Source organism: Rousettus aegyptiacus, unplaced genomic scaffold (assembly GCF_014176215.1).
Source record: "Rousettus aegyptiacus isolate mRouAeg1 unplaced genomic scaffold, mRouAeg1.p scaffold_m13_p_2, whole genome shotgun sequence".
NCBI classification, from domain to species: domain Eukaryota; kingdom Metazoa; phylum Chordata; class Mammalia; order Chiroptera; family Pteropodidae; genus Rousettus; species Rousettus aegyptiacus.
The window spans coordinates 73,003,390-73,015,170 of record NW_023416295.1 but is presented as its reverse complement, the minus strand read 5'-3'; the positions used below and the strand labels follow the sequence as shown (position 1 = coordinate 73,015,170).

The window sequence follows — 11,781 nt, the reverse complement described above, 5'->3', positions numbered from 1 at the left end:
ACTTGTTTTTAAACTCCTGGACTAAGGCAACTTTGGACTCTAGGATTAGGCTAATCTTATCATTTTATCCCGTTGTATTTTTTTTGGGGGGAGGGGGCACGTTTTTTGTGTTAAATACATAAATACGATTTCAAATGTAGTATCTATTTGAAGTGAGGGGAATCTGCTTTCCCAGATTTCAAACTCCAGTAACCCTAGGATGAGTTCCTTAATTCTTTCTGACCCTCTTTTACTTTATCCGTAAGATGATAATGATTTCTACTATGAAGTTGTAAAGGAGTTGGCTCAAAAAAGGATCATATAAGTCTGTGCTTACAGCGCTCAACACATAGTAAAATAATAAGTTTTCCTCTCCCACCCCCCATTTCTTGGAAAACCAGGCAAGCAGTCAGTTAGTTGACTGATGCAGTTTCAGTGAAAGGAGCTGGGGTCCTTAAACGACATTCATGCCTGCCCTGGCAAAAGCCTGACTTGTCCCGCAAACCTCTTTGATGAGAATATTCTTGGCAGCTAATTCTTTAATGAGCATTTCATGCCCATGGGCGTGCTAAATAAAATAAAGTTCTGTACTTTGACACCTGTCTCTCTCTAAACTCCGTGAGGCGGTCCCTTATCTTTCTAGATACTTTGTTAGAGCTTTCTCTACCTGCGTCCAGCCCTGGAAAGCAGTCTGCTCTTTACAAGTATCCCTCGGCGGACACCTACCCTCCCAGGCCTGAGATTTCCATCTGAGGCTCATCACCTGCAAATGAAAATCATTCCACTGTGGCACTTCCTCTACCCGAACAGTTCTATTTCTCATTGGAAACCGTGTACTGATGTTTTTTGTTTTATCAGTTAGTTCATACAGTTCTGGGCTCGCAACAGGAGCTTCATAAAAGTTGTACCCTTTTTAGCCTGGTACAACCCCATGGAAATCGTGCGCAGAAACGGCTGCTGCCTTTCGCACCCAACGTAGATCAATAAGACCAGTTAGGAGGCCTTTTAGACTGGGAAAGTTTCAGGTTGGGCCGAAGCAGCGTCCGCGCAAGACGAGGTTCCTCCTCGTCTTCTCCAGAGAAGCCCTACCGACATCCCAGCGCCTGGCACAGGCACCGCGGTTCCTTCCAAAACCCGCGGCGGATCCGGGATGTCCCGGAAGTGCCCGGCGCCGGAGGGAGGGAGGAAGAGCTCAGCGAGCCGCCGCCGCCGCCGCCGCCGCCGCCGCCGCCGCCGCGCGCACGCGCCCTCGCGGGCTGGGGCTGGAGTCGCAACTCGGAAGCAGGAGCCCGGACGGGCCCGGGGCGGGGGGTGGGGGGGCTGCGCCGGGGCGGGAGCGGCCGCCCCTGGCGGCGGGCTTGTTTATCCCGGGGAAGAAGTTTGGGAGCGGGAGATAGGGACGGAGGGCGGGCCGGGGAGGAGGGATGCGGTTCGGCGGATGCGGTCGCCACAGGGACTCGCCGCCATCACCTCTGCCGCCGCGGCCGCCGCAGCCTCGGGCTCCCGGGGCCGCCGCCTCAGCCGAAGAGGAGCCGCCGCCGGGACTGCCCGCCGCCATCCCGCACGTCTCGGTAGGTGCCCCTCCTCTATGGAGTCCCCGCCTCAGCGCTGGCCGCTCGTTTCGCCTCCCGTCTCTGTGCTGGAGCGGGGCGGCCTCCTCCCTGCGCCCCGATCCTATTTGGTCCGCGACCCCTGCTCCTGCGGCTAGCCTCCTTTCTTTGGGGTTGCCTCCGCCCCTCGGACCGCCCTCGCCTCGAGAGTCTCCGCTTCCCCTGGGGACGTCTGCCTCCCGTCACCCTCCCACCCCCATTGATTTCCCAGCCTCCGCCTACTATAATCCCCCCTGACTTTGACAAACCTCGCCCCGTTTCCTATTCAGTCTCCGTCTTTCTCTATACTGTATACCACCGTGTCCTCCCATTTATACCTTATCTCTTCTTTCCAACCTGAGTACAATCCAAAGCCAGAAACTCCCTGCCTCACTCCCCCCCCCCCACCTCCTCCCCCGCCGTCCACATCCGTACCTCCTAAATTTCAAACGTATACACTCAAACTGTCATCCTAGTTACCCCATTTTAGGGTGAATTCTCAGCTCCCCATCCAGATGCTTAGTACCTCCACACTAGTGGTCATACCCTCAACCTTCCTACTTCCTAGCAAAAATTGCCCTCTCATAAATTCTCATTCACCAAGGTACATCACTGCGGTTCAGGGTCCCAAACCTTTACTTTCCCCTTTCTAGTCTCTTTTGCTGTCCTTTCTCCTAATTACTCCTCCTCTTGGGTCAATGTACCCCTGTAGTGAATCACGTAAAGGAAAGGAAATGGTAGGATTTTCTCCCTTAAAGCCGTAGATATTGTAGAAATAAGATTCACCCTTTGCTTATCCCAACTTTTGGCTTCTTTCTCTATGAATAGTGTCATTCAGCCATACTTTTGAGGCTTCTGATGCTTTGTCTATATTTGAATAATCCTGGGCCTAGATTGTTCCATTATAATACTCGTCTTCCCTATTTTTACTTACAGTTGAATCCACTGTTTCTTAGACTGGAAACTTAAGTAATGAAAGGTTCATGCCTTGGAAAATTACACTATTCTGCTATAATGGGAAAAGTGGAGTATTTCAAATTATCATCTTGTTATTCTTGAGAGAAATGGTGCCTGGTCATTAAGAGCTCAGAGTCTATAGTTGAACTGCCAGGATTTAAACCCCTGCCTTGCCACCTCTATCAGCTCTGGCCTTGGGCAAGAACTCCCTGTACCTCAGTATTCTTACAATTGTAAAATGGGGGTAGTGATATACTTTATAAGAAGGTGGTGATAATTGCATAACTTAATGCAGGTAAAATGCAACAGTGGCTGGCACATGGTAACCATCCAGTAAATGTTATTCATCATTATCTCTCAGCTTGGTTTGGCTATTGATAGGTTAATTTTGAGAAAGGAAGGTGGGACGCTACCTTTTGCTCTTTCATTTAACACCCTTTTTGATGTAGATATAATTCATATTTTGTTAATGTTATAAACTAATTCCTTATGGTGTGGAAAGTACAGTTTTAGCTCCCTGTTTTCAGGTAAGTTGTCAGCCTACAAACATGTCGGGCAAATTCAGACATCTGTTTGGAAATTTAAAAATTTTACTTTAGTTTTGAGAATAAATGAAGTTGAAATATGTAGCAAATTTATCATAGCAGAAAATGAGGATTTTACAGATACAAATTTTAGTACTGCAAATTAAATACTTGAACTAGTGGGAACTAGTGAGATTCTTCATACCCATCTGTTCTTTATATTGAATTACTATCCAAAATGGAGCTTTGGCTTCAGGAGGCTAGCTTTTCACTTTTAATATGTTCATTCACATGTTTCTCAAATTTTACTCTTTAACACCCTGACAATTTTTGCCATATTTACTTACCTCCTGTACATTATTATTTTCATTTTTTTGGAACAACTCGCTTAAAATCCAGATAGGTACTGTTTAGTGTTTAGTGTTATAAATAGTAAAATTTTGAAATCACAATTTAATGTCCTAATTAATTACATGTAAAGTTATGCACATACGCAACTATCAGAATAAAGACATTTGCCCATGTACAGCTTAAAATCACTTTTTGTGTCAACAGTGGAAAGTACTCCAAACTTTGGATGACACTTTGCTTATTATGCTATTTGCAGGCCTACTATAACCTTTGCCCTTTCCCTGCATATCCAAATTCTGCCTGTCTTCCACCTCTTAGTATTTCCTCATAGTTGCTGCCAACATTGGTTTCTTTGTTTCTTGGCTTTCCTACTTTCTGTATTATGTATTTTTAACTTTGAATGATATAGGCAGCCCTGGTTCAAGAAAAATGACATCTCTAGAATAAGACTTTTAAAGTTTATGGGAACTTTTTAAGGGGCGGAATAAAATTGACATTTCATATCTGCTCTGTGCTAAGTGCTGCTCCTTTGGTTTTGTAAATATTCTTTCCACAAATATTTAATGACCACCTACTTCTGGCCAGCCATTGGGGGTAAACAAGAACAGCCCTCCTCAACCAGGGTTCCACTGAATGAATACAAAGCCCTAATGCTCTAAGACATACAAGGTATGTAAAGAACTAACTCCTTTCCTTTGCACCTAAAATGGTACTAGATATGTACCATCCTGGAGAAAGGGAACAGAGGAAATAGTCCCATAATTCGATTTCTGTAGGGCTTAATTCTTAAAGAACTTTGGTTGACAAAAGCTTCATCAGAGAATAATATGGCTCTGTTCTTTTGTAATTTATATATTAGTGGCACTGACAGATGATAAGCAGATAAAACTTATGAGAACACTAGTAACATTAAAGATAATGGTAATCGCTAACACTGTTAGGCATTGTTTCAAGTAATTTATATAAACTCATTTTTAAATCTCATAACAGTCCTTTGAAGAGGCTTTATTATATCTCTGTTTCACAAATGAGGAATTCGAGAGACAGAGACTACTTAACTTCCACTTAGGTGCATAGGAAAGGAGTTAATTGAATAAGCAGTGGAACCCGCAGATATGGTTGTAGAGTCTATTACCTTTATTGCCTCTCAGATCTTTCAGTTCCTTGTGGGTTACTTAAGATGAGGTTCTTCACCTTTCTGAAAAATCTTTTCCTGTTCTTTCTTAATTTGTTTCTATCCTTTGCCTTTCCCTTTTCCTTTTTCCTTTCTATCGCAACAGTGAGGTTTTCCTGTCTTTAGGTTATTTAGGGAAGTTAAAAAAAAAAAAAGTTAACTTTTATAAAGCACCTGGTACACAGATTTATCCCAGGTCTTACATATGACTAGATACTTAAGACATTTGCATTTGGTAGTTCTGTTGACTGTTTTGTTTCCTGACTTAGATTTATTTATTGAACAGCTTATCTGTGCCAGACATTTTGCTAGACTGTGGTGACACGTGCTAATGGAAAGAGTGTACCCGTATTCATGGAGGCAAAAGTCTTTTGAGGAATAAAGAAACTAAACATAATTATAAAAGTAATTATAGTTATGATTACTACAAAGGAAAATCATTGTAAACAGTGAATGCCCACTAATATATCAGTGAATTCTCTGAGGACAGGACTTTTAGACTGAAACCTGAAGGATGAACTGGAGTTATCCAAGTAATGGTGATTTCAGCTTTGTAGAACTGAAAAGTCCTATAGGAAGTGGACCTTAGCACATGGGGCTGGGTGATGTGAAATGAGATAGGAACAGATCACAATGGTCAGTCATTGCTAAGCATTTTATGCTTAATCCTAAGAGCAATGGGAAGCCACTGGAGAATGTTAAACAATGAAATAAGTTACTTAAATTTTGTTTTTAAAACATTGCTTGGCCCCTCTGTGGTGGACAGGAAGGAGAGAACCAAGCGTTAATGCAGGCAGACCAGTTAGGCCAGTGCTTCTCAAATCACACTCATCTGTGGTAAAGGACCTGTTTTGTTATAGTTTTAATTAGTACTGGCATTTTAGTAACACAAAATGGATGTTGTGGCAGTGTCAGATGGCTATAAAAATTTCTAAATGCTGCTTCTCATTTTCTGTATTTACCTTGTCTGAGACCATTACCAATAGTTTGTGGACAGTATTGGTCCCCAGACCACACTGAGAAGAATTGAGATCAGCTATTCATACTAATTTAGGCAAGAAATAATGGAATCTTGGTCCACATTGGCAGTGATGGAGAAAAGCAGGTGGATTTTGGAAAGTAAAATTGATAGGATTTGGTGATTAGATCTGAGTAGTCTAGGGAGAAGAGAAAGCTGATTTCTAGGATTAGTGGTTCTTGTGCTTAACATGGAGAATACTGGTGGAGGAACAGTTTTTTGTTAGTTTCTAGAAAGGTGGGGAATGTTGATCATAATACAGTTAGGAATAGTCAGTATTTAGCTTATAATTGATTTGTCACTATGGGAGGTGGAGATGAGGTTGCCTAAGGAGAGGGTATACAGAGAGAAGATATTGGGACATATTCCCCTATAATTCTTCAACATTTTAACATTGGGGTGGGGGCAGGGAGTATGGAGCAAAGGAGAACGAGAAGTATAGCCAGAGGTTTGAGGAAATTTTCCTTGTCATCACTGAGGCCAAGGCAGTAGACTGAAAAAAGGAGGGTGTGACTGATTAACTGTTGAGTGAAGTTGAGAAATCAATTAAATTGGGAACTAAAAAGTATACAGTATATTTAACAACTGGAAGGAAATTATGTATATCTCAATAGTTAGTCTGTCCATAAATCATTTGATGATGAATTATTGTTTTAATCTGCCAAAGCAACAATCCTAATTTTAGGATAAAATTATCATATCTATAGCATGAGCCATATCTTCCTTCCTGAGCTCAGACTCATGTTTATATTTGTCACCATCTGGATGTTCTATAAGCATCTCAAACTCGATTTTTACAACTCCTTCATTCAGAACATACTCAAACAGAATATATTTTTTAACTACTATTTAAGAGGCATTGAATACTAGACTTTTAGGGATGTGATTAGACCTCAGAGACTAGGGGCAGTGGACAATTAATATGATTAGAGTGGTCATAGCAGTTAATTCTGGTTGCCTTGGAAATACAGAGAAAGAGCATCAGGGAAGGATTTCTAAGGAAAATGACACTTGGACAGAGTTTCTGAATGACAAGTGGAGAGGTAGAGAGGGCAATGCAGTGGTAGAGGAGTTTAAAGAAATTATATTTTAGGTATTTTGAAAGCATGTAAAGGCAAAATCAAGGAATTGTGTCAATAGCATGTGCGTAGTAGGTTAGAGAAGTTGGCTGTGCCATTCAAAAAATTTTTTTCTTAATTTATACCTCTTTGTGTTTCCTGTTTTGATTAATACCGTTATGACTCATGTAGTCACCAGACATGGAAATGTCTTCTGAATATCTTCAAAAAATGAAGATTATCTTTGTTGTAGTATTTATTGTCTAAGATAGTGTTATGTTTGCTGGTTAGCTTTACATTGTATATATTATACCTATATTTAGAATTATTAAGTAACTGATAGCACAGCTTAAATATTTCAGTTATGCTGTAGTTGATTTTTTTTTAATGGGAGAAATTTTATACATAGAACTTTTTCTCAAACATACAGTTAAAAATGAAGCCATTAGTGTAAAGATTGTTGAAGTTTAGTACTAAACCTCAGGTATATTGTCAGTGATGGTACTTTTGGGCTCACTAGAATAGGAACTGTCCCCTGATACCTTAAATGTTATTTCAGGTAGTTGTCTGAACATCCTTGGACTTATCTCTTGCACCCTAGTTCATCTGCAAGGATGACTTACTGAAGACTATACTGTAGTTGCCGTACTCTCAATTGGCAAGATCAAAGTATCATAGAAAATGTGTTAGAAGGGAAAATGATGTTAAATTGGATTTTAAAAACACAGTAAATGAAGGTTCTCTGTGATATCTGCTTTCAAGTATCAACACTTGCTTCTGAAATACTTTAAGTTATTGTTGAAATGTTATTCTGATCTGCTAAGGCAGTCGTCCTTAAATAAAGAAAATTGTAACTTTTAAAATGGATTTTTATTAGTTCTTACTAGCTTTAATATTTTTGCTCTTGCCTTGACCTTAGTTTTTATTTTTTTAAATTTTACTAAGTTCACATATAACATCTGTTTGCTTTTCATACTATTATGGTTTTTACAGGTACTCTTTTCCAGGCTTTTTATCTATATACATAGTAAAGCCCTTATCTTTTATTCTTTAGACTTGCCTACATATTCTAAAGGAAGACAGAATAACTATTAGCATTATATTCTGAATTGTATTATATAACTATATGAAACAACTTTACATAGGTGAAAAATAGCAGATTAAAAAATTTATTTAGAAATAGAAAATTGTATTACCCCAAACTATGGTTGGAATAGGCTGTTTGTATGTCTGAAGTGAAAGTATGATGTTCAGAATACTGTAATTCATGTATGTAATATGAATGTGCTTAGAAAATATAAAATATTCCCCTCCCCAATTCCTTTGGGGTTCTCATATTTGCTTTTATCCTTTATTAGATATAGGAATAAAAATAATTGTGAGTAACCATTCAAAACAGAGGATTTCATTCATATTAGGTCATGAAGATCTCAAAAGTTGTACTGAAAAGTATTATGATGCTTTTAAAATATTGTTTGAGATTTGTTAACTGAGAAGATAAAATTATTTCCTGTCAGTGTATATTTTCTGAAGCAAATTATTTTCTTTTGTAAAAAGCATTTGTACTTCTTCCCTGCATTGCTCATCCAACCCCCCAATCATTAAGTGATTTTTAAGTCAAAGAGTGCAACTGTCTCAAGGCATTTTTTTTTTCATTGTAATTTGAATACAATTTCTGGTGTGGTGTTTTAGTGAGAAATTCCCCCTGAAAGGTAAATAGTTTTTATACTATAAGACAAAAACAAAACCACACTCAGAATATTAGTGAATATAAATTCATCCTGAAATTGTCAAGGCTAATATCAACACAGGAAGCTATCAAATACTTAAATGAATTGAATTTTATTTAGCTAATTTTTTTTTTTTTCGGTGGCAAGTTTTAAGACCATTTTAGACCTTTATTAACCAGTTCTTCAACATGGTAGTTAAGTTTTAATATATCCAGTTTTATTAAAGAAGCTCAGATGGGATGTAGGCACACATGAAACAGATTTGGTCATTTCTGATTGTATTCAGAGTATATTTTTGAAAATGTGAAAATACTTCTTCATGTGAGCATTTTATCAATGACATTTGAGAATTGGCTTGAATCAAATAGTAATTTGATTTATGCTTCACTGTTGATAATTTATTTCCACTGTTGTTTGTCTCTCTGCTTCCCTCACCCCAAGTCCTTCATCAGAAAAATTTCTTCAAATTGTGTTAGGAAACCAGTATTTTTTTCCTAGAGAGGTGTAACCAGGATTATTTTAATTTGGCCCTTAGACACTCACAATTTACTATAGTGTGAAGATAACATTACTTGGAATTTTCTCAAAGATCATTTTGGTTTAAAGGGAAGAACTACCCTTTTTTAAGGCACTTTTTCTATGTCAAGCACTTTATCTCATTTACTACTTATTATTAACCCATGATATGTATAGATAATACCATAAGTTTTTGATCATAATTGCCATCAATTACCAGATGCACCATTATATTATGTTGTACCCCAAAGAGAAAACTGTCAATCACAATTGTAAAACACGATCAATTTCAGAAATGTTAAAATATGAAAAAAAAATGGATGTCTTAGAATTAGTGAAATGTGGCATTAGTGCTGCCTTGTTTTATGGTTACCACCCAAGGTCTGCAAAATAACTAACCTCCCAACATCAGTAAAGTCAGGAAATATTTAGTTCTGCTTTATTTCAGAGCTCTCCAGGTAGCATAAAATAGAGGTTAATAGTGTTCATCCATTCTGCTATTTAATAGCTTTAGCTTTGTGATTTTAGGCAAGTAACTTAGCATCTCTGCCTCACTGTTCTCATCTGTAAAATGGAAATGATAATCATACCTACTTTAAAAGCTGTTATAAGAAGAACTGAAAGAGTTATATTTGCATCTCGAATAGTGGTTTGTGTAAATGTTGGTTAATTAAAACCAGTAATGGTATTTCTGATCTAAGATATGTAAGTTGATGGTGCGCTTAAAAGGAGAAAAGTAAAGGGGCCTTGTCAAATGATTCATTGATATTTCCTGCGCATAATGAAGATTAAAGTATTTTATCAATTTATCTCTGAAAACTAATGTAAGATTGCAGTCTTGGTATTTCTGATATCTAAATTGCATTTTTATTATCATAAAAATAATACTTATAAAGGATCAGCTAACATCTGCTTTTCATTTACTTCTGTTATGACATATTTAGTCAGAATATTGATATGCTACACTGGATGTCTTGAAAATAACCTGTGATATGCTTATGGTTCCTGTCAATCTCATAAAGAATTCATTCAGAAATATTTTGAAATAGAATTTTAATATTAAAGAACCATGTATTAATTTTAAAATATCCCACTTCTGCATTGTGAAATGTATGGAGGAAAAGTAATACTGAGGCAGTTTTTGTTATTTTAATGGTTTTATGTATATATGATCTCATTGTTTCAAATTGAGATTTAAAAATATTGTCATATACCCTGATAACAAACATAAGTTCAGACCTTCTTTGACATTCTTGATTTTTTCCTCATTTTTACTTTTGCTTTGTTTCAGTTCTTTTTCTGTTTTGTACTTCTATTATTTATCTACTCCACAGATAGTTATTGACCAACTATTAAATGCCAGCTTTAGTGTTTACAGTGATGAATTAGAAATAGCCTTTGACCTGGAAGACTCATTATTTGGGATTTATTAATCCCGTGTAGTCATTGAGTGCTTAGGCACAGTGCTAAAATCTTTATATGCATACTTTTAAAAAAATTACTCCTTTATAAACAGATATTGGCTAATAGTATGGTTTGTTCTGTTGTACATATTTAAACACATTTTAACTCATTTAGACATCAAATGTTATGTGTCTTCAGAATGTTTTGAATGGCTTTTATTGAACCTATTAAAATTCAAAACCCATCAGGAAGTGTTCTGGGCAACACGTAATCGCCAATTTTAGAAGCTGAAAATGGATGGACTTTCATCATCTTAGATTCATTGGTTCATCTTAGTTTATCATATCAACCAGCCAACTGAGTCCTTCAACAATGACATCTTAAGGCCATAGAAATAATCTAGATCCGCATATCTTAAATTTGAGTTATAAGGAAGTGGGACTCTGAAGTCATAATGCTTTTTTAGTAATAATTTTCCATTTTCAAACAGTATTTCCTGTTGGCTGAAGGGCTGTTTTTAAAAGAGACACATAAATGTATTCAGTATTTTCTGGGGAGAACTTTGGTGTTAAAATCCGTTCAAATTAGTGTTTTCTTCTATAATGGATTTGACGCTTGCATTCTATTATCCTAATGTAGTAGCCTTCTTTGTTTTTAATATAAAAATGTTTTAAATAAGTATGAGGGAAGATTCAAAAAATTGTTCTGTCCTAATTTTATGGCGAACGTAACATGACTATAGGAAGAGGATTTTTGTTATAAATATGCAGGCATCAAAAGTTATTTATTTATTAAATATTTGTTTTTATTTTAGGTAAACTTTTACTGAAGTATAATACACATTCAAAGACAAGAACATAGCATCATATGGCATGTATTATTACCCTTGTGTCTGGCTTCTTACCCTAAACATTTATTTTTATGTAATCCATTCATGTAGTATGTAGCAGTAGCTTATTCATTCTCATTGTTGTGTAGTATTCTATTTCGTTGTATGACTATATTCACCATGATTTATCCATTTTACTGTTGATGAACATCTAGGTTGTTTCTCGTTTTGAACCACAATGAATAGTGCTCTGATAGAATATTTCTGTATGTAACTTTTGGTGCACATGTATACATTTCTGTAGGATATGTACCTTGTAGTGGAATTGTGGGGCCATGGTGTGTGTTTATGTTCTATTTTAGTATATATTACCCAGTGTTTTCCAAAATGGTTGTACCAATTTATAGTCTCATCAGTAGTGAGTAAGAATTCCATTTGTTACATATACTCTGCAACATTTGCTTGATGATTGTCTGATTTATTTAGCCATTCTGGTAAGTATAAAGTGGTATTGCATTGTGGATAGGCTAGTTCTTCAAAATAAACTTGATTTATTTCCTCACTCATACCTACATACTGCCCCCATGTGTACACCAATGGAAAGTGGAATATAGACATGTTATAAAACCTACTGGATCATTCTGGTTGCCTG

At 37.3% G+C, this 11,781-nt stretch overlaps 1 protein-coding gene across 3 annotated transcripts in view; it reads left to right on the top strand.

Moving 5' to 3' along the window:
* The first annotated feature begins 1,283 nt into the window (after positions 1–1,283).
* The window catches only part of SPOPL (speckle type BTB/POZ protein like), a 67,812-nt gene continuing 57,314 nt past the window's right edge, over positions 1,284–11,781 (top strand). For 2 of the 3 annotated variants that reach the window (XM_036236413.1, XM_036236412.1), the window contains exon 1: positions 1,284–1,550. The gene's annotated coding sequence lies outside the window, so the exon portion shown is untranslated. The remainder of the gene's footprint in view (positions 1,551–11,781) is intronic. The other variant, XM_036236411.1, reaches the window with a different exon arrangement.